Genomic DNA, 24318 nt, shown 5'->3' on the forward strand with positions numbered 1-24318 from the left:
TCACAATGCAAAGCAGTCCTAGGGACCATAGCCTAGACACTTTTAAGAAGTGGCACTGAGCAGGTTTAGAGCAGTCAGGACAGGAGATACTTGAGCAGTGAGGAGGTTGCTGCTAGTGCAAGACTGGCAGTTTTATTGCTGGTTATTGAGTGCCATGGTAGTGGCTAATGATTGCTGCTTTCTGTAAGAGCTCTGATTATGCTCTCAGCCTAACAGCCACCAGAGGAGGAAAGGCCATCTTGGCCCAATCCAGTAGGACACAGTAAGGCCATATGAGAGAATTTGAAAAAGCCATCAAAACTGAAGGTCAAAGGCAGATGGACAGGAAGCAAAAGGCAGGCAGAGTTTATATTTTTCACACAGCCCTAATATCCTCAAGAAAAAAAAAATATTTACCAGATCATGTTACAAGGATATTTCAATCCACTCAGATCTACTGAGTTAATATTAGAGTCCTGGAGAGAAGAGTAAGAAGGACAGAGAAATTCAAGTATCTAATGCATCCAGAGTAAGCAACTAGTCACTGGTGAGAAGTGAAAAGGGAGGGATCACCCTGCAGAGGTGCCTCTCCTGACTGTGATGGGAACAAAATGTGAATGGATTCCTGCCTTTGGAATACCAGTTCATTAAATAAAATTCAGAAAAAAGCTGGTTCAGACATACACTCATTTCCAGGAAATGAAGGAGGTGATAAACAGAATTAGCACAAACACTGCAAGATAAGATTATTACACTTATCTTACAAAGATGTGTTGATATCTCCTTTATCCTGTCTTAAGGTAGAGGGGCAGCTTAAAAAAGGTGCCTTCCTGGTTCACAAACTCACAAACTGAATTCTACATGGTCCAAGTTTTCTTGGAGGCCCCAGTGTTTTTGCAGGTCTGGGCTGCAGAGGGAAGGGACTGCTGGTGTACCTGTAGTGCTGGGTCAGGTGTCAGTTTAAATCATTTTCTTTGTGGGGAGCAGTACCTGTATAACTTATGCCATGTGCCCAAGTGCCTCATCTCTGACTATGCCAAAACCAGGTATCTAAGGAACAATAAAAGAACTGCAGAGATGTATGCTGTTATCTTCTCATGTTACTTTCCCAGGCTTTGACAATTTCAGGCTCAGGGACTTTCTGAGCCTGACATCATATTTAATATTATTCAATATACCTTTGTTCTATGAATCCGTTTAATTATTTGGGACCATGCAAACTTTTAGCACCCACAGTGTCTTGTTTCAAATCTTTAACTGGCTGGTTTGATTTGAGGTCCTCTAGTCCATGTATTAGGATGAAAAGTAAATAGCTGTTCTCTACTGATTCATCCCTCAAAAGATAAAAGTGATGGATATTTCTTAAGGATTTCCATATCAGAAAAGGTAATATTGGTATCACAGTGTTATTAGATTTTTGACTTTTGAGATTATCCAGTATATCCCCAAACCTGAGAAATTAAAGCAGAGTGGTTATGGTACTTAATATGCCTTCAATATATTATGAAAATTTAATTTTAGATTTTTCAAGAACTTAAAGTTAACTTGCATTTAATTTTACACGCTGAGTTTCTGAAAACTTTTGTGCTTAGGTCTTTTAACCAGGCCATACAAAGAATGCAAAATGGTTAAATTGTTTACTCCAGATGCAAAAGGGTATGTTTTATATAATCAAAAAAAGGAAGACATTTGTAAAATTTACTACATCTGGTAATATGAAAAACATTTTATTAATTTTTTTATTGTAATTTTTGTGTAAAGTTGTGGATTTTGTATTTAAGTCATAGAAAGTTTTGATGTGTTTGGGGTCTTACTGTCATACAGTATGAGTTTAAGAAAGAGTGGTTCCATTTCAGTGACAATGAAGTGAGTTCATATATGAAAGTAGTTGCTACTCCAATCGTAATTTCACTGACATATTCTCTCTAATCACTTCCAGATACATTGATCTTTCTGAAATTAAATAGCATAGACTCTCATGGTCAGATTTGCTATATTTCACAGGTTCTGGACTGGATCCTAAACCAGGATGATATTGGCTGGGTTCAGGCACTCAGAGGGCCAAGTTTTCTTTTGTTTCATTTAGAAAATAGGCACAGTGGAAAAGGTGAAGAAAACTCCTCTGAGGTAAAATATAAGAACACTATGTCACAGAAATTGTATATGCAAACAAATTTATTGTTATAGGTTCTTAAAAAGGTGATGTCAGGCACTAAAATAAGATTTAATGTAAATTTGTGGCCTTGGTTTCTAAGCTTTCTTTCATTTTATTATCAAACAGAACATGCTGCTGTATACTGTGAGCATGGAAAACACTTTAGATTTAAAGTGTTGCAAGGACAACTTTTTTTTGAGACTTGCATACTCATGAAAACATCCCTATTTTATCCTGGCTTCAAAAAAAGAGAATTTTCTTCCAAATATCTATATTTGGGTTTTGAATAAAAGCCATTACTCTCCATAGTGAGCATTTTGTGTGGCATGGAGTAAAAATTATCCAAAGTTTGAATAAGTGATAATGATGTTTTTGTGATTGCTGTGCGTTGTCTGCTCTTGTCCATTTAGTTAACATTTCAAGTTGTCAATGGCAGAGAAAGAATTCAAATTCTTACCCAATGCAAGCTGTGGTTGCTCAGTCTGGGTGGTAATCTGTCAATGCTGCAAGATTTTACTTTGACAGAAGATGGTACGTTGTGTTTTGAGGTCTCTTATGCAACTGTTTAGGAGTTGTGGATCTGCATATGCATACATGGCCAGTGAAGGGAGATAAATACTGCATACTCACTTGGATGAAATTACTGTAAGAAAAACATTTTTTTCAGGTTATGCTGAAGCACTAGTATAAGAAAAATAAAGATTTAACATTTCTCATGTTAGAGAATACCAGGAAAAGCTGATGTTAGGCCATTAGTCAGAGATTAATGTGAGCTGCATGACAATAGTAGTGCATAAAAACTTATTTTCCTTTCTATCTTTATATAAAAAATGGGTGCAGGGTTACAGCAAGAGTGGATGAACAATATAAGAAAAAGAGACACCTCTCTAGGCCCTGTAAACTTTAACTCTCATTTGAAATGAGGTCTTTTTTGCAAAAGCTTAAACTTTTTTTTAGCTACCAGAAGAATGTCTGGTAAAATATTTCAAGAAAGCTGATTTCAATGGTATTTTTTCATTTGTGGCAGAAATCAATTATAAATTTGTAGCCTCAAAACAAAAAAAGCTACTTTGAATCAGTATTTTTATCAAGTCTTGCACCCAAAATAATTGTAACTTCATTCAGCATGATTTTGCTAAAACGTACTGATTAGTGATTATTTTTGATTTATCTCATGTCATAACGATTTAATATTTCTTCAAAGAGTATATTTTTTATTATATGTTTAAACCAGAGAGCTGAAGTAAACAGTGTCCAAGATATCTGGCTACAGCTGAAGTTGATGGTTATTTCCACCTCAGAAACAATATTTCAAGGAGACCTTTAAATCTGCAGATTTCTGTGGTCTCAAAGTTTATGGAGTATTTTTCTTTTCAATGAGAATGTAAATGAAGGGGGATAAGAGAGATTAAGGAAAACACAACTCAAACATTGATGTGGCCAGGACAGATATTGCACGGAGTTAAAAGTGTCCTTGGAGATGAATGAGATTATATGGAAATCATATGTGAAATTACAATGAGATTTTCCTGAAAAGTAGCAGATGTGTTTGATTTTACTTTTTTTTCCTAAGTCTCAAATCCTTGTGAAGAAAAAGAAAAATAATGAAATAATTTGGTAAGCATAACCCAACACACAAAAACTTGGAAGTATTTATACATGCAAAAGCATAGGTTTCTGAGCTCAAATTAAGTAAGTCGAAAGTGATGGTTCATAATGAATTTCTGCAAAGAAAATACTCTTTCAGTAGCTGCTGATTTTCTTGCTATTACCTTCAGTATGTTTATTCAAATAAAATAAATTCTACCTTCTGGGCTCTTGATTGGGGGTTTTATCCAAGTGCCATTATGCAAAACTCTAACTACTAATATTAATTTAACTCAGTAGGAGCTTAAAGAGTTAGACATGATCTGAATACACTCATTAAATCATGCTCTTGCAAAAATTTGCATAGAAAAATATCCAATTCAAAATAGCTTTTATCAGGAGACTCGAGTAGTCATTTCAGAAAAGACCAGGATATCATGACATATTATTAATATATCTCTATTAAACCTTTAACTACCTGAGGAATGTTTTGCCTGAAATGTTATACATACAATTTCAGGAATATAAACCTCTACTTTCCTATATTTATTTCCTAATTTTGTCTTGCATAATAATGATAATCTGGCTTTCCAAATGGTTTCTTGGAAAGCCTGTTCATTCAGGCAGCATGAACACAATCTATTCACTAATTTCACATGGAATCGGGCATTTTTAGAGCACCATTTTCAATCACCTCACTCAGGACATGATGTTCTTGAGATTCACACTGGTGGATCTTGGTGAGCTCTGAATCCATGGAGTGTAGCAGCTACCCTGGGCTTGCTCATGGCTGCTGCTCTTGGAAGGTAATGAGCTGGCCAGAGGCATGATGATGCTTGCAGTCTCAGGGCTTTCAACACAGCTCACTTCACTGTTTGGTAGCACATTTTGGGGAATGGTTTTATTTCAGAATTTCTAATTTTCATTTTAAAAAATGAATATATAAAGCACTTAAAGAAATTATACTTCTCTTGAATGTGAAAACTTTTCACTCTTTTGTCTCTTCCAATAATAGGCTTTTTGCTTTAATTCTTCTTTTGATATTTATGAGAGATTGATGATGAATATACGAGAATGCAATTTGTAGGATTTTGTTATTATCTCTCTGATATTTTTCCTTTTTTTTTTTTAATAATGTCTGTGTCTCATTGTTCTAATGTCAAGGAATGGTAAGTTCTAGGGTTTTTTTATCTCAGAAGTGGGTTTTGTGTTTCTGTGATTTAATCTTTTCCTGAACTGGGAATAAAGAAGATCAGGATTTTTTTATGTGTAGAGGTTTATTGAAGTCTTTAGAAACAAAACTAGAAATTGAGGCTTTCTCGGAGCTCTTTCAAGTGCACTCAGACATGCTGAAGATATCAAATGAAATACCTGATATCCATCCAGGTATTTTTATTGACAGAAATTAACTATAAGATAAAACCTGCTTATCCTAGATAGAGTTAATGTGGCAAAGCATTAGGCCCAAGTAGACAGATTCAAATTGCATTTCTAAGTAAATTAAACTTTCTAGCTTTATGAAATTGTTCAGATAAAATTCCCAAATCCAATGTCCCTACAAAAATTAGCTTTTTTTAACAAGAACATGATTTTTTTCCCACAATATTTCTTGTTAGTATGAACATGTTGTAACCTGGTCTTATTTACATGTCCTAACCATTTTTTAATGTTCTAATGGTTATCCAGAAGAAAACACTTATTGTTAGAAAATGACATGGAGATCTGTAATTTAAAAACTATGATTGTGAAGAATGTGTGTGCTATATACAGGCCTGGCAGATAAGACATTGGTGAGAAATCATCAGAATTCACTATTCAGATAGGTAGAGTGAAATGTTCTAGGAAAAATAAAAAGAAAAAAGAGGAAAAAATCCTAGAGTTTCAGATGGCAAATGTTTATAAATATGAGCAAAATAATAATGTTTTTAATGTACATTCTATTGCCTGTGTTGCTGCCAAAATATTTTGTAATTCTAATTCATTTCACATAACAAAGTTTCTAATCTTCAATTTGAGCTATACTGTCTCCTTGAGACAGATTTTTGTTGTGTTTTCATGTTGCTTATAGGTAGCTATCACGTTTATAATTATCAAGACTCATTAGTTGACTACACTTTCCCTAAACACAGTCAGAGTTTACTTACATCAATTAAAACAGAAGCTCCTTGCCAAAATATAACACTCAAAAGGTACATGAAAGCACATAGAATGTTGTGCAACTTCCAGAATTTTGGTTCCTACCCAAGAGAACTTTACAAGGACACACTTTGTGATTTTTTATTTTCTGATCCAAGAACTGAGTCCAGAAAGACTTTGAACTGACTGATGAAGTCTCCTATAGTAAGCTCTACACCAGATGCAGAGCAGCTGAAAGGGCCTTTGAGACAGTGAGAACTCAGAGTTGAAATAATTTGGAAGGAAAACCACTTTCGCAATGGATGAGCTTCTGAAAAGCTCAAGTTGCAATTGTGTAAAAGTGTAAGATTTACTTTCTTACTGTGTAGACCAGCAATCCATGTTGGCTGTCAAATGGATAAAGGAAGCAAAGGCTGTGCTGATTTTCAATAGAAGTGTCCCAAAAGGTGTTTTTAGAAGGGTGGGCTTTCACAAAAAGACCAGTATAATATGGAACCTTCCTTAACTTAAACTTGTCCCTTTGTTTCCTTGTAAATCCTCTTCACTTTAAATAATTTCCTGTTGTTCTGAATAAAATGAGTTACAAATACTAGTGGTCATGAATTCATTTGTGTAAGTTTAATTGCATTTTATATTTGTACCCATTTTATTTGCTTAAATCTAAATAGACTTGCTGCCTGATGAGTTACTTGCTGTAAATCCATGAATCCTTCCTGTAATTAATATGCTTTGCAGTTGTTTCACAGCCCTATGTGCTTTAAGTTGATTTTCCTCTTTCATCACATGTAATACATTTTTTTACTTACAGGTAAGATATAAGTAAGGTAATTCCATCAGTGTCATCACTTAATTTGCCTACACATGGCTCTTTCTGTGTAACTCATGTCATTTCAGCTCATGCAATCCACGTTTTTGGCCTTTTTACCATATTCTTTTCTTATCTCAACCACTTTTAAGCTCTAGCCTCTTTCTCAGAATCCTTCCAGAAACATCTCCTCCAGCCTGACATACACGTGCCCAGAAGGTGAGACCCATATCTCCTTTCTCCTTCCCAGTAAATCTGTGGCTGGAAATGTCAATTTCTAGCCCACCCTCCTGCTGTTTCTCTTTTCTGCTGCTCCAAGGGCAACTCTCTGTAGTGATCTCCTAGGTAAAATGCTTGTAGAATAATCTACTTTTAGTTGCAAGCAGTGCTGTTTGTAATGTCTCCAACAGTGCCCCTGGTTTGAATGGAGTGAGGGTAGGGAGCCTTCATCTGAGCAGAGCAGGAAAGCTCCCTGTAAGTGCTCAAAAACAAGGAGCCTCTTCTAAGGCTCAGACCTTGGAAGACAAGGTCTCACAAATAAATAACAATTGCTAAAAAGAGGCTAATGAGGTTTAGCTTGAAAACATGTGAAAAGAAAAGTGTTCAGTGTTCAGTTCTGCTTCTGTTTAGACCTTCCCAAAGTTATCATCTCATTTCCAAAGCGTAGCTGAGTTCTGCCAGATAAATTTTTCAAGCATCAAACCCCTATCCATCCAGCATTGGCCTCAAAATAAATCCTAAGTAAAATTATTAGCCAAGCTGAAAAGTTCCACCTCAACCCCTCTCCTAGTTTTCTGTAGCCTGCAGGCTCTGGGGGATATCCAAGCTCTGGGTTTTCTTCCCTGTTTCACATAAAATAAATTAGTTCTTTTCACTAGATTTGTTTGAAATATTATTAGGAGCTGATTTCATATTAATTGAATATATGAAATAATAATTAAAAAAATAATAAAAAAAGAAAAAGAAAGGTGTGTGTGGATTTTTAAAAATTTTGATGAAAATGCTGGGGTTTTTTTCCAACCTGACTCGGAAACAAACCAATCCAACAACAAATTACAAAGTAAGAAGAATGGATTTTGCCTTCTTTCTTTCTTGACCTTTTCCTGCTTTGTACTCACAACCCTTATTTGCTTGCACTAAAAAGGGAGTGGGTTATCCAAGCAGGTAGCTTTTAAAAGTCCTGTGCAGAGCCAGGAGTTGGACCTGATGATCCTTTTGGGTCCCTTCCAACTCAGCTTCTCCTGTAATTCTGTGACACTCGCCTCTGGAGGATAAAAAGTATTCTGATTGAAAACCAGCAGAGGTTGATATAGGGCACATTAGATGATCCACACTGTAAATAGAGATATATAGATTTTATTGAAACTTGCTGGATGCTTGTAAGCTTAGTACCATGAAAACCTGTATTTTAGCCCTAATTTTTGCAGAAGAGTCTAGTACTCTTCTAGTCTAAGTACACAGTCATTCTTAGCTGCAATAGTAACAGCAAGTGTTTAGGAATTTATTGATGACATTCTTAAGATGAAAAGGAAGCACTTCAGTGTCTTCTTTCTGTATTCTTTGTAATTTCACACTCCTCCTTCCTGTCTGAACTACTTTCACATCATCAGTGAAAAGGTTGTTTAGCCAGTATTACAAGTAAATTACCAAAACAGGCAGTAAAAAGTTTTGGGTGAGCTGGTAAATGGCACAACAAGGTGCCAGACAGACTTTAAGGTATTTGAACTAAAGCATTTTTCTGAAGGAATTTTAACAATACCAAAGATTGTCAGTAATGTACATAAATCCTTATTTCAGCCTGAGAGACTGTCTCCATTAAGTAGCCATTTAATATCCTTTCAATCATAGTTCAGGATCATAAAGAATTTGAAGTTATTACCAACTGGAAAGTGGTTATTGACTGCCCGTGGGCCAAATGTGTTGGTGGTCTTCTGCTCCTAACCGAGAAGAATTCACACACACACACACCACCCCCTCTGCTACCTCTATCACAGCAGACACTAAACAGCTTCTTCCTGATGGCCTTGCAGGAAAGAGAGGGTTTGAGGTTTATCAGGGAGTTCTTGCAAGAAAACTGCACCTCTGAAAACAAGAGTGTTGCAAGAGAAATATCCCGTGTGCAAAGGAAGGGAAAGAGTATATTCTTTGTTCCTGTGTCAGCTGCCCTACTTGGTCATTGCTAGCATTTCACTTGCACCCTGAAGAGCAGCTAATTGTTTATGAAATGGCCTTGTTATTCCTGCCCTAGTAACCTTGTCTGGAAGGCCACCACATGCCTTTATTATTCTCCAAAGGAAAATGTGCTTTCTGACATCTGTTCTGCATTTGTTTTCCTTTAATTTCCTCTAGCTTCCATCACCCCCTCCCCAGATTGCTCATCTGTGCTGCTCTGCACAAGGTGGCATGAGCTCTGCTAGTCCTACAACCCTGCCTGTCCTCAGCTTAATCTTTCTATGGTTCTGCAGTCCTGCACAGTAGTCAGGCACAAAAGGACACAGAAGGACACTGTGAAATTGCCTTCCCCCTAATCCTCCTCCTGAGACTTTACCTCCAGGCTTTTACATCAGGCTTTACATCCCCTGAATTATGTATTGCAGTTTAAGTTTGTAAGGGTTAATAATGGGACCATTTTGAGGACAAAGGCTCCTTCTCTCCTAACCTACCCGGGGGATTCATTCTCCTCTTACACCTAGTGCCAGAGAGTGCAAAAGCACTGGCAAACCACAGTCTCTTTCCATGCCATTCTTTCAGCCAGCAATAATGAGCATCTACAGCATCAGTTACTGGGTTCTAAAAGGATTAAAAGGTTTTGCAAGAAGTGTAAGTGACCCAAATGTCCTTCTCAGTAAAGGAACTTAAATGTTGGCCATGATCTTTTTCAGCTCTTTCAGATTTCATCTAATAAGCAGTCTAAGGCAATGGCTTGGCTGTTCCCCAAGGAGGATTTGGGCATCTATTAAGTGACATTTCTTCAGCAATACTGGTTAAGTGACTGGCACCATTGCCTGCCCTCTCCCAGCAGTGTGAGCTTCAGCCCTGGCTGTCCTCTGCCCTGAGCTAGTGCAAGTGTTTGAATGGTCATATCATGAATCTGATTTGGAGGGTTTTTTGGGACAGGAAGAAGAGGTTGGAGGAAGGTTTTACAAAAGGACAATAAGCAGTGACACAAACTCCCATGCTGGTATTTGGAAGAGGGTGGTGGGTAAATGGGAACACACAGCACAGCATGACAGCAGTTTCTATCAGCATGAGCAGGACCTTCTAGCACTACAGGCTTAATTCTGGGTTTATCTCAGTGGGCATAAAAAAAAAGGTAAAGATTTAAGATGAACGGAAAAGTACCTTTATTACTCAGTCTTGCTACAAGAAAGAGGTAATGGTGGGGAAAAGAGGAGAGGAAGATTTGTACATGTTGTGTCTGTCTATTTCATGAGATTACCCACAGTCTCATGAATCCAGGTTATCATCATGAGACTGTGGTCACACCTGCAGAAATCTTGATTCTTCACTCTAGCCTGTAGGTCTGCCTAACCTTCCAAACATGTCTTTTGGGTTCAGCCTACCCAAGGTCACTCAAGGGTCTTGTCCATGGAACTGAGGGAGGGGTGACCATTTCTCCTGCCCAACTCACACCTTGTCGGGTGATGGGAGCTGTTATGGGCTCTTAAGTTAGCCTGTCTATGCCTCTAGTCTCATAGGTTTTAGCAACAAAGACCATGTCCTCAAGAAGTGGATAGCCTTTCTTCTTTTACACAGTCAATGAGGCAGGTTGAGTAGTCAAGTAGTTTTACTTCAGAACATGTGCACTCAAAATCTGTCTGCCCTTCGGAAATAATACAGAATCTTCCAAATTGATTCAGAATTGTTTCATAATCTCTTATTAATGAAAGCATTATACATCTGGCCTTTCACAGGGATAGTTGTAAAAATGCTACTGCACTTTTGTGATTATTTAAGCTGGTAGCTTGGTACAGTTGTATCAAATGGCAATAATTTTTCTTTTCTTGTTTGTTTTGGCTGAGATCTATTGTTGGTTTCTGTGGAACAGCTACAGGACTTGGCAATGCAGGGTCAAATGATGTCCTGAATATATTAAATAATAAAAGACAACACCTGGATGATTTTATGCTTTTTTGTGGTGCTCTGTTGACAAATAAAAGGGGTGACATGGAGAGAAATATATCATTCCAGCTTTTCAGACAGGTTCCTTACTGGCAGGATACACAAAGTTTCAAAGGAAAAGTTCTCTGCATACATCACAATCTTCTTTTGAGACAAATCCTCTATCTTCCTGAGATCCCCTCCAAGTTCTTTGGCTTTTTCTTGTTTTGCTTCATTTCATCTTCTGGGGTCTTTGCTAATGCATATCACATGTCCTTAATTATGTTTGTCAATGCTGAATTTTATTTACTTCATAGCAGCCCAATTTCAGAGGAAACACAGTTCCTCTTTCTGCTCACCCACTTGATATAATCAGTGAATTCATCTTGCATAGTGTTTTCCATCTGTCTCTGTCATTTATATAGATTAAAACCAGCAGAGGTCCAACTAATGGCTTTGTGGGGAGGATTCTCCACAGTAGTGTGGCTTGCTTTACAAGCCCTTGGATTTCACTTGGTTTGTTTACTCTTTCTGGTCTGTACATCCACCACTTGAATTGCATATTAATAGTTTTGAAGAAGACTCCTCTCCAGCATCCTCACAGCCTCATCTGAGACATCAGACAGTGCTGTTTGCTTATTCTCTTTTAAAACTCAGCAATTTGTGTTTCATGATAAACCATTATCCTTTGTTCTTTTCTTAGAGAGAAATTTTCTTATAATATTATAATAAATTGATCTCAATGAATTCCTAATGCATGCCTCTAAAGCTATTTTGCTGTTATAATATTTGGAGATAATGAGTATTGCTGTTAAAATCTCATAAAGATTTAACCTCTTTGAAAGCCTTGCAGCTGTACAATTGTCATTTCAGGAACAATTCCATCATATCAGTGAATACATTTTGTCTTGTAATGTCATTACTTCAAGTTCTTGGTGTCAGAGGCTTTAGGCTGTATTTTCACACATTTTCCTAGCCTTTATGCTTCAAGTATCTACCTTACCATTTTATATTAAATCTTATATAAAACTTGATTTGAAAGAGCAGGTGAATTATTAATCCAAGTCTTTTCACTATCAGAGGTACTACTCCTCTCTCCATATTCAGTAAGAAGAAATGGCTTAATCTAAATTAAGCCTGAATATTTTGTCCCATTCCTGAACTGGCAAAACTGTGTATGATTTCAGAAAATCATGTCATGAAAATGACAGATTTCAGAAAATTTGTTACAAAAGAATGGTACTGTGTCCTACCTCTGTTGCAAATGCTTACAATAGCTAGATGTGTAGGTATTCAGGTTGAAGAACTGCTTTTGATCTGATGATCATTCTTCTCTTTTTCACCATTTCATTTTTATTAAATTGAAAGTATTAACACATTTTTCATCTGAAACTTAAATATAGTTGTGGTCCTTAAGGGAGTAAAGTGACAGTATTAGATTGTTGGCAAATACTGGCAAGCTGAGTAGTGCCTAGAACCACAGAGTTGTGAAGAGAGAAATTAGATTTAAGTAAGTTGGATGGTGGTGGGGTTGTGTGTGCATAAGAAGCATTAGCTCCTGAAACAGCAGTGAAGATGAAGAGGATCAGTGCTTGCCACACTCCTCTGCATCTCCTCCACTGCAGAGGAGAAATATTTCCATTCATAATTCCTTTTTTTGCTTTGCCCAAACAAATATTTGAGGGCCAAAAGATGTCTTAAACATACTTGGGATATAGTGGGGTTAAATATCAAAATTATAACCTTACCACATAACTAGCTATGTCTGTCTCCATTCAAGACCTAGAATCATAGAATCTTTAAGGCTGGAAAACACCTTTAAGACCCAGCTGTCAATCCAGCACTGCCAACTCCACCACTAAACTGTGTCCTCAAGTGCCCCATCTGCGAGTCTTCTAAATACCTCCAGGGAGGGTCACTCCATCACTTTTCTGGGAAGTCTCTTTCGATGCTTAATAATCCTTTAAGCAAAGAAATTATTCCTAATGTCCAATCAAACCTCCCCTGGTGCAACCTAGGTCCATTTCCTCTTGCCCTGTCACTTGTTACCTAGCAGAAGAGACCAAACCCCACCTGGCTACAGCCTCCTTTCAGGGAGTTGTAGAGAGTGATAAGGTCTCCCCTGAGCCTCCTTTTCTCCAGGCTAAACACCCCCAGCTCCCTCAGCTGCTCCTCACCTGAGTTGTGCTCCAGACCCTTCCCCAGCTCTGTTGCCCTTCTCTGGACGTGCTCCAGCCCCTCAACGTCCTTGTAGTGAGGGGCCTGGAACTGGACACAGGACTTGATGTGCAGCCTCATCAGTGATGAGTACAGGGGGACAATCCCTGCCTAGGTCCTGCTGGCCACACTGACACAGGCCAGGATGCCACTTGGCCTTCTTGTCCACCTGGGCACACACTGGCTCTTCCACGGCCCTCTTCCAAGGGCAGCTTTCCAGCCACTGTTCCCCCAGCCTGTAGTATTTCATGGGACTATTTGACCCAAGTTCAGGACCTGACACTTCACCTTGTTGAACCTGAACAATTGTCCTCAGCCCATTGATCCAGCCTGTCCAGATCCCTCTGCAGAGCCTTCCTACCCTCCAGCAGATCAACACTCCCACGCAGCTTGGTGTTGTCTGTGAACTTACTGAGGGTGAATGCACCTCAGGCATCTTAGTACATGGGCAGTAAAACAGGCATTAAAACAGGGCAGATTCAGAGAATTGCTGGCTTTGGTAGAATATTTTTGGAATCCACATGTATGTAAATTTGACTACAGCTTCAAGGTTTATCACTAGAGCTAAATATTGTGGTAGCAAAAGCAGATGGAATAATACCTCTATAATACACGTAAATAAGAGATTTTACATAAACTGTTGCCTTAGGAGTCTCCCAAGGCCCTTTCCAAAAGAAAACACCAGTTTTTGACCATTTCCAGGCTATCTAGCTTCCAACAGGCGTTACTACAAAGTAAAAATTGCTTTTAGCATGTGAAAAACTTGTTAGCGTCTGCTCAGAAAAGGATCATCCTAATTTATTGCTCTTAGTTAGATCAACAATTCAAGCATTTCAGTAGATCAAGGAAAGGTCTTTCAGTCAATTATCATTCTTTGAAGGTCTGTTACAATGTCTATAAATCTGTTTCTTAGTTGCTCAGTTAGAGCTGGAATCAGTTACCATGCCAGATGAACTCTGAAATCAGAAGACCAATTACACATTCCCAAGAGGATTTTTTCTGCCTTATCTTTTCTATTTCTCTGAAAGACATATACGATTTCACATATTCAAAACTTATATTCATCTCAGCACCTACTGTATCAAATGAAAAAAGCTAGGGAAGATAATGAAGCATAGTTTGGGTTATGCTTATCAATCTGGCTTTTCCATGCCTGAAATCAACTCTCTGTGGAAGAAAAGCCATGTTTCTCTTCAGTAAAGAGATTTTTGCGATTATGGACAATGTGTTATGTCCCAAAGGTTATCAGGAAATGCTGCCATATCAGTGTGTTTCATTCATTCTCCATTGCAATGAATCTCATACAGAGGGATTAACTTACAGAAACAGCATAAAAATAGTGTGGAAGAGTCTTGAGCACAGAAGAGCTATCAAGGAGTGTGTGGATAATATGTAATAACCTAAAAGCCTATGTTTCATGATTTTTAACCAGGCCATTACTGAAACTGTCAATGCAACTATGGCACCATTCTACTAATTCTGTCTGGCCTTGTGTGTAAGTGGAGGGTAACCTTATAAAGACACAAAGCAGTGAGCACCTAAGAATTTCCAGAATCTCTTCAAAGCATTGAAATAAATGCCTAGACTGTGCAATGTTAGCTTCACAAGTTCCAACAATTCAAATAACAAATAAGGAATAACTACTGTACTTTCAACAGAATGATGTTGCTGAAATATTAAAGAATTGCAACTCCTCGTAGCTTAGACACCATGTCCTGTCAAAGCCCCTCAGTATGTTTCAGATGACACCAGTCAGAGGAAGGCAGCTGACATGCAGGAGGACAGATCTGCTCTTCAGATGGATCTAGGGAGGCTGGAGAAATGGGCTGATGGAAAACTCATGAAGTTCGTCAAAGACATGAAGGAAGACCTGCAAATGGTAGGGAATACAGCCATGTGATAAAACAGCCTAGGACAGGAGCTTTGCAAGAAAGGATCTGGGGATTCTGGTGGCCAGCGACTTGAACTGGATAAGTGGACAGTAGGGTGGATTGAGAACTGAATGGCAGATCCCAGAAGACAGTAATCAGTGCACAGGTTTGAGATGAAGGCCTATTACTAGTGATGTCCTTGGAGGTTCAATACTGAGCCCGGTATTGTTTAACTTATTCATCAGTGACTTAGATAAAGGGGCAGATACATCCTCAGAAAGATTCCTGAGGAGTCAAAGATGGGATGAGTGGTCGAGATACTCCAGAGTGCTGTGAAGCCCTTCAGAAGAACCTCAAGAGGTTGGAAAGATGACCAGAGAAGAACTGTCTGAGATTCGAAAAGGCAGATGCAGAGTCTTGTGGTCTTGCACCTGGGGAAGAATGTGCAGCAAAGTTGGTGGGGACTAACCAGCCAGAAAGCAGCTCTGTGGAGAAGGACCTGGAGGACCTGAGGACAACAAGCCGTCCATGAGCCAGCAATGTGCTCAAGAAGGCCAAGAAGGCCAATGGTATCCTGGGGTGCATTAGGAAAAGCATTGCCAGCAGATCAAGGGAGGTCATCCTGCCTCTCTACTCTGCCCTAGTGAAGCACATCTGGAGTGCTGTGTCCAGTTCTGGGCTCCTCAGTACAAGAGAGACATGGAGTTCCTGGAGCAGGTCCAGTGGAAGGCAACAAAAATTATTAAGGCAATGGAGCATCCCTTTTATAAGGAAAGACTAAGGGAGCTGTTCAGCTTCACCAAGAGACAACTGAGACGTGACATCAGAGGTCTGTCAGTGTCAAGAGGACGGGCCAGGCTCTTCCCATTGGTTGCAAACAATAGGACAAGAGACAACCAGCAGAAACTGATGCACAAAAACTTTCCACCTTTACACAAGGAAGAACTTTACTGTGCAGGTGACCGTGTACTAGGACAGATTGACCAGAGAGGCTGTGTAATTTCTGTTACTGGGAATATTCAAATACTGCCTGGGCACAATCCTGTGCAATGTGCTATGCAGTGGCTGTGCCTGAGCAGGGAGGTTGGATCACATGACCCAATGTGGTCTCTTTCAGTCTGAGCTGTTCTGTGATTCTGTGAGATTGAAGCAGCAGTGTGCCCCTGCTGCAGGGACGAATAACCACATACCGGACTGTACAAGAAAGAATGCCGCCATCAAGTCAGGTTAATATTCCCTTGCTTGGCACGTGTGAGACTGCACCTCTAGTAGTCATCCAGTTTTGGGGTCCTCAGGACAAGAATGACAGTGATGGGCTGGATTGGATCCTATGGACAACCTCCAAGAGGGTCATGAAAGCCAGAATACAAGATGTATAGAGGAAGGCTGAAATAACTGGATTAACTTAGGCTGGAGGAGACACAGCTCAGGTGGATCATAGTGCTGTCTGCAACTCCCTAATGGGAGAGTATAGGAAAGATGAAGTTCTCTTCTCAGAGGCAACCAGTGAAAGGATACAAAACAAGGGAACTCAAGTTGGAGTGAAGAGTATTGTGGCTGCATATAAGAAAAGCATTCTTCACTCTTCACAGCAAGGGCAACAAAACATTGGAACAGGTGCCTTGAGAGGCTGTGGAATCTCCATCCTTAGGTATACTCAAGCTGAACTAGTGGCTCTGAACAGTGCACCCCACAGTTTCCTTTGAAGCTTATCCATTCTGTGATATTCTGTTTCTCAGAAGAGCTGTGCTGGCCTCCCTTGTGAGAGGGGCCTTCCATTATTGCATGTACTTGTAACCTCTGTTGGAGGTGGAGTCTTTGAAAGATTCCCCAGATTGCTGTCTTACTATTGGGTAGGTGTCATACAAAAGAAACATTTTTGGATTTGTTTAATTTTATTTTCCGAGTAATTCTTCGGAAATCTACACTCTGGGCAAAATACAGAGAAAGAGACCTTCATGATCCTGGAGTACAAGACACTCTTACTTCTAATTCAGACTGTTTGTGTGATGCTGGGATAGTTAATGTGAGAGATTTTCAAGTAATGAGTCATTTTATGCTACTTTTATGGAAAAATAATGATCAGTCCTGAAAAATTAGTATTCTCTCATATGTTAAAAGCCGGGCTCCCCAAAATCCCAAACCTTCCAAAAAAACATTAGTCACTTTGAAAAATCCTTTTTAATCTCCTCTTGGCTCATTCTGCATAATATAAAAGGTGGAGAGGGTTTTTGTTTTTGTATTTTTTCCCTTGTGTTATCCTTTTGTTGTCTTTTGTAAGCCATAAAAACCTTGGATTTCTACACTAGGTTCCAATTGCAAATTTGGACTACATCAGTAGTGGATCAAGTCCAGAGAGGCAATGAGAGACAAATCAGCATGGGAAAAATCTCTCCTCCTTCCCATTCTCCAGGGATAGGTTCCAAAAACACATGGCTTCTGGCTGTCAGCTCTCTTTTGGCATCTGTATTCCAGCTGAGAGCTTGTTTGGCCTTGCATGCTTTGATGCAGTAACAACACAGCCCACATTTCTGCTGGTTAATCATTTGGTCATTCTGTATTTTAACCAGCTGTGATCATGAGCTATTTTACCCTGCAAAGATTAGAGATGTCACTGCTCATGACCTTCATATTCTTCACTCCCTTTGTATAATAGCTACGGGTTCTCATCCTAGCAGGTGCTGAGGGTCCACATCCCCACTGAAGACAGGGAGGGGTGCAGATGTCTGGCTACACTCAAAATCAAATATTATCCCCTCACCCTTTCAAAGATTATAATAAGCATTTTTTAAAATTCAGTTCATGAGGAATTATGCTCTGAGTCCAATTTTATCTTAGGAGTAGGAATCCCCATGTCTCTAATTTGTGCTTCAGTTTTGGCATTTGGGGGCTGTAACCACTGCTGGCAGATGGCAAATGTCAGCCAAATGGCATTCCCTGTATGACTCATGCACTCTCTGGAGCATGTCACAAGTAAACCCTCCAGATAAATTGTGCTGATAAACTGTTGCAGCTTTTTTGATTTCTTCAGAACTATCTCAGCAATTCTCACTACTTGTTTTAGTCACTGGGGTGGAAGCTGCTAGCAGTGTTATGTTACAACAGAGAAGTTCAAGCTTCCTCCATGGACATGGCAGTATGGTCTTCAAGGAGCTCCCTCTGCAGCCAAATGAATGTTGAATGCAAGATGAAGTTTTTCTAATCTAATATCGCATTCAGCTGAAATTGCCTAATAATGAGTGAATTCTGGCATAAGCAATAGTATTTTTGTCAATAAAAACATGTATTAAGTGTTATCTTGTTGATCCTTTATTCATAACAATAATATTTTCTCTTCAGAAGTACACAGGTTAATTTTTTCTCTTCTGTTTTTTCCAAAGTGACTGGTTTAGCTCTTGAAAACTGAGCTAATGAAATTATTTTTCTAAAGAGAAGCAGAGTCTGTAAATCTGAAAATGGTATAAAAAGCCACTTAGTATATTCTGTGTGCAAAGTAGAAAAGCATGTATGAAAATACTCTGTCCCTCCCAGAACATCTATAAAGAATCATCTGTCATGAGAACAATATTTTCCCCCTGAGAAGAACAGCAAAATGCCCATCATGAAATGTCATTCACTTGGAGCCTTTGTTTAATACTTTGGCTAGTTTTAGCTGCAATAAAAATCACTTCTTTGGACTATATTTTTCTTTCTAGTTTTTTTCACACTCAGGCTTCCTTTCTACACTGAAGGATCATTGATAGAGGAGGGTACCTGTAAATGCAATCCAAGTTAGCTGAAGAGCTTGATGATGCAGTATTGTCAGGTTGATAGGCAAGGAAGGAGTGAACATGGCCTTGAGGGGAGATGCAGGGGAGGATGCTGACAACTGCAGATTCCATTCTCTTTGCGCTTGGATTTACACGGGATTTATCCTTTGCCACAATCAGCCATCATGCCACAAGAGATGGAAATTGCTGGCCACCTGTTCAAGAGCCAACTTGAGCTGATACCTCAGCTCTCATGAACATAACACCTCAAAGAGGGCTGCTGGGTATTAACACTGCTCATCTCTCTAAATCAGAGATATTTCTGTGCTGAGCAGGAAGCGCTTCTTGCCTGCTAAACCTGTGGTAGGAGAAGGTGCTGGAAGAGACATGCCATGTTGCCCTCTCTAAGAATGAGCAATAAAAAGCTAAATTATGAACCTTGCCTCTTCAATCATTCTTTAGTGATTTGTAAGAAACCCAAACCATTTTGGAAAGCATAGCCATGGCTATAAAAACCTTGGCAAGGGTTTGGAAAGATATTTAGTCCTTTCATCTCCCTGAGAGAAAATAAATCTGCCAGGGACAATAAAGCCCCAGCTTTAATTTTAGTCAATATTCTCATGTTTTCTGTCTGTCATATCAGTGAAACAGCAGGAAAAATGACCTTTTGTACATAGCTGTTTTTGGAGAACCTCCCTCTGAGAGCTCCTAAGAGATCAGAGTCAGCATTTTGGGATTTTGTTGAACCATGGACAAAAAAAAATGACCTTAATAAAGAAGCTGAACAACAAGCCTGCCTGGACAGGCTGAGGACAGGAGAGGAGTAGGACAGATTATTACTCATCTTGAGATGTCCTCTTTTTGCTTCCCATGATTTCTTTGCTGTTATTTCTGCAGAAAGGAAGGGGCAAAAAAGTAGCACAAGAGAAGGCACTTAAAGGAGCCTGCAGAAGGAAAAATCAGTGAGCAATGTACACCTTAATATAATAATGAACTTCATTACTTGTCAAAGAATGCTTGTATTTGCCTGTAATAGTATTCAGAAGTGTTTTTTCTCTCCATTTCAAAAAATCTGTACACAATTATACATATTTAAAACACCGATTTCAACTCTTGTGTTTTATATTTTTTGACTGATTTGTAAGCACTAGTCTGACTATTTAGCTGTTTATGGCAGTGTTGAGAGTGCATATTCTAAATCAGGGTAATAATATCTGGAATTAACTGCTCTTTTTAAAAAATAAAGGGCTGTTGAAGAAGGCTTTGGGTATATTTTTGACAAACATCAATGTAAACTTCTATATCATTTGAATTGTTTTCTACATTATACTTTGATATAGTGGTGTCATGTTCCTGTTGAGTCTATCTGGAATGTAGATCTGTAAAACAACATTTTATGTATATATAAATTATTTTTATCAGTTAATAGAATATAGTTTGGTAGCAAAGGGCTAGTTCTGGACCATTATGATGAAAACTGGGCCTTCTCAGAGATGTATGAGTTCAACAAAGGCGTTGCTACAGTCTAATATATCAAGAAACCAAACTAATGATTTGAGCCCACTGCACATGACAAAAAGAGAAAGAGCCTGAGTTTATCATTACAGTAGCTTCTAGGGATGTACAGCAGCTGCTACTCTAACTGGAATTAACAATTTGAAGTAATTGCAGGTGATTATGGCATAAAGAGCAGTGAACAATCTAAACCATCTCACTTGATCTGTGCCTCAGCCTGTTCTCTCCTTGCATACAGAGACAAGAGTGTAAGTAGGGATAGGAATGTTTATTTCATTATCTTAATAAGAATTTAATAGCTTTTTATGGATTCCGTGAAAAAGACTGGTTTACTATGATTTCCTCTGACATAAAAGATAATCCAAAAAGTCCAAAACCATTTAGTTTTGATATTTTCAAAACAAAACCTGTCTTTCTTTGCTTCAGGGCTCTGTGAGTATCCTTCAGTGCTCTGAGTCCTGCATTCACTGTGCAGTGGTGCCAAGACCCTGCATTAAATCAGCCAAGCTCATTGCATTAAACCAATGAGTTGCTGATCTCTCAACTTCTGAAACAGAGGTTGTGGGCTAGGTTGAGGAACAACAAAAATGGCCCAGGACAATGGTGCCTGGATGAAGGCCTGTTTGCAAAGACCAGACTTATTTTCTCATGACTGAATACACCTGGTTTTGTCAGCCACATCTCATACATTCTGTCTCCACTGGTGACTCTGCAATGACCTTGCTGTAGTGTGTACTTATCTGGCTTGTGCAGGGGATCCCAAAATTGGACACACTGCTCTAGATTTGATAGGTTTTTCTGTGGAGGAGAATGCCTCTTAGATGGCCATGGCTCTCACCTAGCCAGCTTGAAGTGCAGACAGGTTGAACTCGTGTCAGCTCAAATCCACTTTGCTCTCTCCTGAATACCTCTAAGAGTTTACCTCTTTCCTCCTCTACATGAATGCAGATAATCCAACCATTATTATAACCATTATTATATGTCTGTACAGTGTTGGTTTTTCACCAAAACACATAAGGTGATTCTGCTCTGCTGGTGACAGCAAGCCCTGGCTGGAGAACTCTTGCAACACTGGGCATGAAACGTCCAGGGAGAAGCAAGACTAAAGCAGAGCTTCCATAAATAAAGTTTTGAGAAGAAAAATAGGCAGATCTGAGCTAGTTTGTTTTGGAATAGAGGAGATGGAACAGCTTTGCAATATGCATAAGACTTCTGTAAAATGAACTGTGATTTGCTTTCCTTCTCTCTGAAGAGAAGACCAAGAAGTCAGTGCCTGTGATTTTTAGCAGAGGATATTTCTGGAAACATGGTACTGAAAAAACATAACCCTAAAGAAAGTAATGCATAGGAATATGTTTCTCAGGAAATCTTTAGATATTTCTTTCATGGAAAAAAATTAAGAGCAATCTGGAGTACTGCTGCTCAGTGGTGCTCCTGAAACCACATATGGACTTTCAGATCCAGGCTGGTTTTACCTTGCAAAGATTCACTGAAGGAAGACATTTATCTCAGCATAGAAACATGGAGTTGAATTTTTTTTTTTTTTTTTTTTTTTTTTGCCTAATAGCAAGTTATGGAACTGTGCTTTGAAATATATCCTAGGTTGTACATGTGCTTTTACTTTATCAGAAACATCCAACCCTTTTTTTTCCTAGCCCCAAGGAAAGCATCTACTGTTGTTGTGAAAGTCTGTGGTGGCTGGGAGGAGAGATGAACAATCATCCTCCATTTTAGAGGAGCATGAGAAGTCCCCACAGTATTTTCAGCTACAGAGTATGACAGAATTAATTGTTGTGGATTTTTTATTATTTCATACTCTAGGACAATATAAATCTTCATTGTAGTACCATATGACTTCGCAGGTCTTTCCTACTCATTTCATGATAGCTTTTCCAATCATAACTTCAGTATCCCATTAGAGAGTAAATAAAGATTAATGAAATAGGAAGGGAATTATAAAAACAAGCAGAAAATAGATAATACTATAAAGAAATGAGATAGTCCTATTGGACTCTCATAAGGAATGGTAAAACAAGAAGCCTCCCCTGAGGGGATACCTTATTTTTCCATTTTGATGCCAGTCAATAACCATTATGTGTCAAATTCAAAGATCACAGACTTGGTTGTGGTTAGTTCTATGTCCTCTTCTACCATCAGGTGACACCTGTATTCCTATAAGAGCTAAAAGTTTTCCCTGCAAGAAACTTGATGTGACTTCAGCACTTGGGTGCTTTTTTCTCTGCTTCTCATTATTTGTAACTTCTTTTTTGAAAGTATCTCGTTGTTTTGCTTGACAGGGAAAGTCTTCAAATTAAGGACAAAGACTGAGCTGTCAGAAGCATCCTTGAGAGGACCTTGAGAGGATTGGCCTTAAAACACCACAAAGATTGCCCAATTTGGAAACATACATCCCTAGATTGCCAGTAAAATTTTCAGAGTGTTTTACTGGAAACGAGGACTAAAGAGGAGTAAGTATTTTACAGATTTCACAGAATATGAAATAGAGTGAGAAACTTATAGCAGGTAGCCAGAGCATTTTAACATCTCTATCCAGTCAATATTTCTCAGGGATTTGGCAGTAACATTGAATTGCTACTAACAGCCCATACATATCCAAAGTAAACAGAGCTTAGGAGAAGCACAGGAACGGAACAGAAAGAAGACAATGTAGTAACTGCTGGCATATTGCTAGAATTTGCAAACTCTCAAAGAGGCCCAGTTAAGAGTGGCTTTTCTATTGTGTCATGAACCATGCATTTGTCTAGATCAAGGGCAGCAAAATAATCTAATACAATGGGTGTGATTTTATTGAGATTTCTTTGCATGTGTATTTACAAAGATCTCTGTTTTTCTTTAGGAACTGAGGCCCATGAGGCTTCTGCAGTTAGCTTATTATAAAATGTAGAAGAAATTGTATTTATTAAGGCAACCTCACAGTCAAAAGTTGTTTTAGCAATTCCACAATGATCCCCTGTTTTCATTAGTAGTCTGAGTACTTGAAGTGTAGCCAAACTGCTTCTATTTCTTAGTTTTTCTGATGATTTGTCTTATTTTTTCTGATGTGTGTGTACTTCCACTGTTACAAAGTGTGACTAGCCCAAGCTTTACTCACTGAGTTGAAGTGCCATTTTTTGTGACATAGCTGGATCCAGGCACCAGTTCACGGCATGTGGATTTCTTCCTCCTCATTCATATGATCCTCTACTAGAGTCCAAACATACTCTCTGTTGGTGAGATAGCTTCAATATGTATGCTGGTCTTCTTACCAAAGGTGCTGAATTCAATATGATCTCCTGGACCTGGGAATACAGATTGCCTCTGTCCCCCTGAAGGACTCATTATTCACCATCCATTGAAACTGTGGCTGCAAAATTTAGAGGTCATACATCTGTTAAAGGAGGACCCTAGATATAGCTGTAGATGCTGGGGTTTTTTGAGTGGTGAATGAAATTTGCCAGGGCAAATTGATAAGAATGAACTCTCGACAATTACTTTCGAGAGTTCTTACATCTTGATTGAAATATCTTCTTCATCTCTTTATAATGATGGATAGACACTCAAGCAAATTAAGGACATTTACTATAATTTCCACAAGGAAGAAACAAAGACAGAAATGGTAAGTGCATACAGCCTTTGTTTTACGGTAGAAGAGATGAGTCTCCTCATCTGTATAAGCTCCTAGGGTATGATGAGCGGTCTGAGCTGTTCGTCCAGGATCTCATCATACTCACTGGAGGAGATAAGTGCTTTCAGGAGGTGAAGAATCTTATTCTAAGGAAAGAGTTTAAGTTGGCAGACACAATGTAAAATAAACAAACTGTTTTACAAGAGATGCCAACTCTGTACCTTGTTACAACATCAGAAAATCTCTCTGTTCCTTTGAGAAAGACATTGTCTCAGAGAAGGAACAAAAGTGTGCCAAATACATAATTTTTAAAGAACATTGATTAATAATATTTTCCTGGAAAGAAGATATACCTGAAATTATTTTTCACATGGTCTAGGGATACTATTTATGTTCTTATATGTTCTTCATTCATTAAAGCCATCCTGAGATGGAATAGACAAGAATGGTCTTTTGCAAGATAATCTTTGTTCACTGAATATGCAGGGCTTTGATATATTTAACTAATTTTTTGCACACAGAGTACGCAAAAGATTGTATACCTACAATCTTTTGTAAGTATACAAAAGATATAATCA

This window comes from Anomalospiza imberbis, chromosome 1 (assembly GCF_031753505.1).
Source record: "Anomalospiza imberbis isolate Cuckoo-Finch-1a 21T00152 chromosome 1, ASM3175350v1, whole genome shotgun sequence".
NCBI classification, from domain to species: domain Eukaryota; kingdom Metazoa; phylum Chordata; class Aves; order Passeriformes; family Viduidae; genus Anomalospiza; species Anomalospiza imberbis.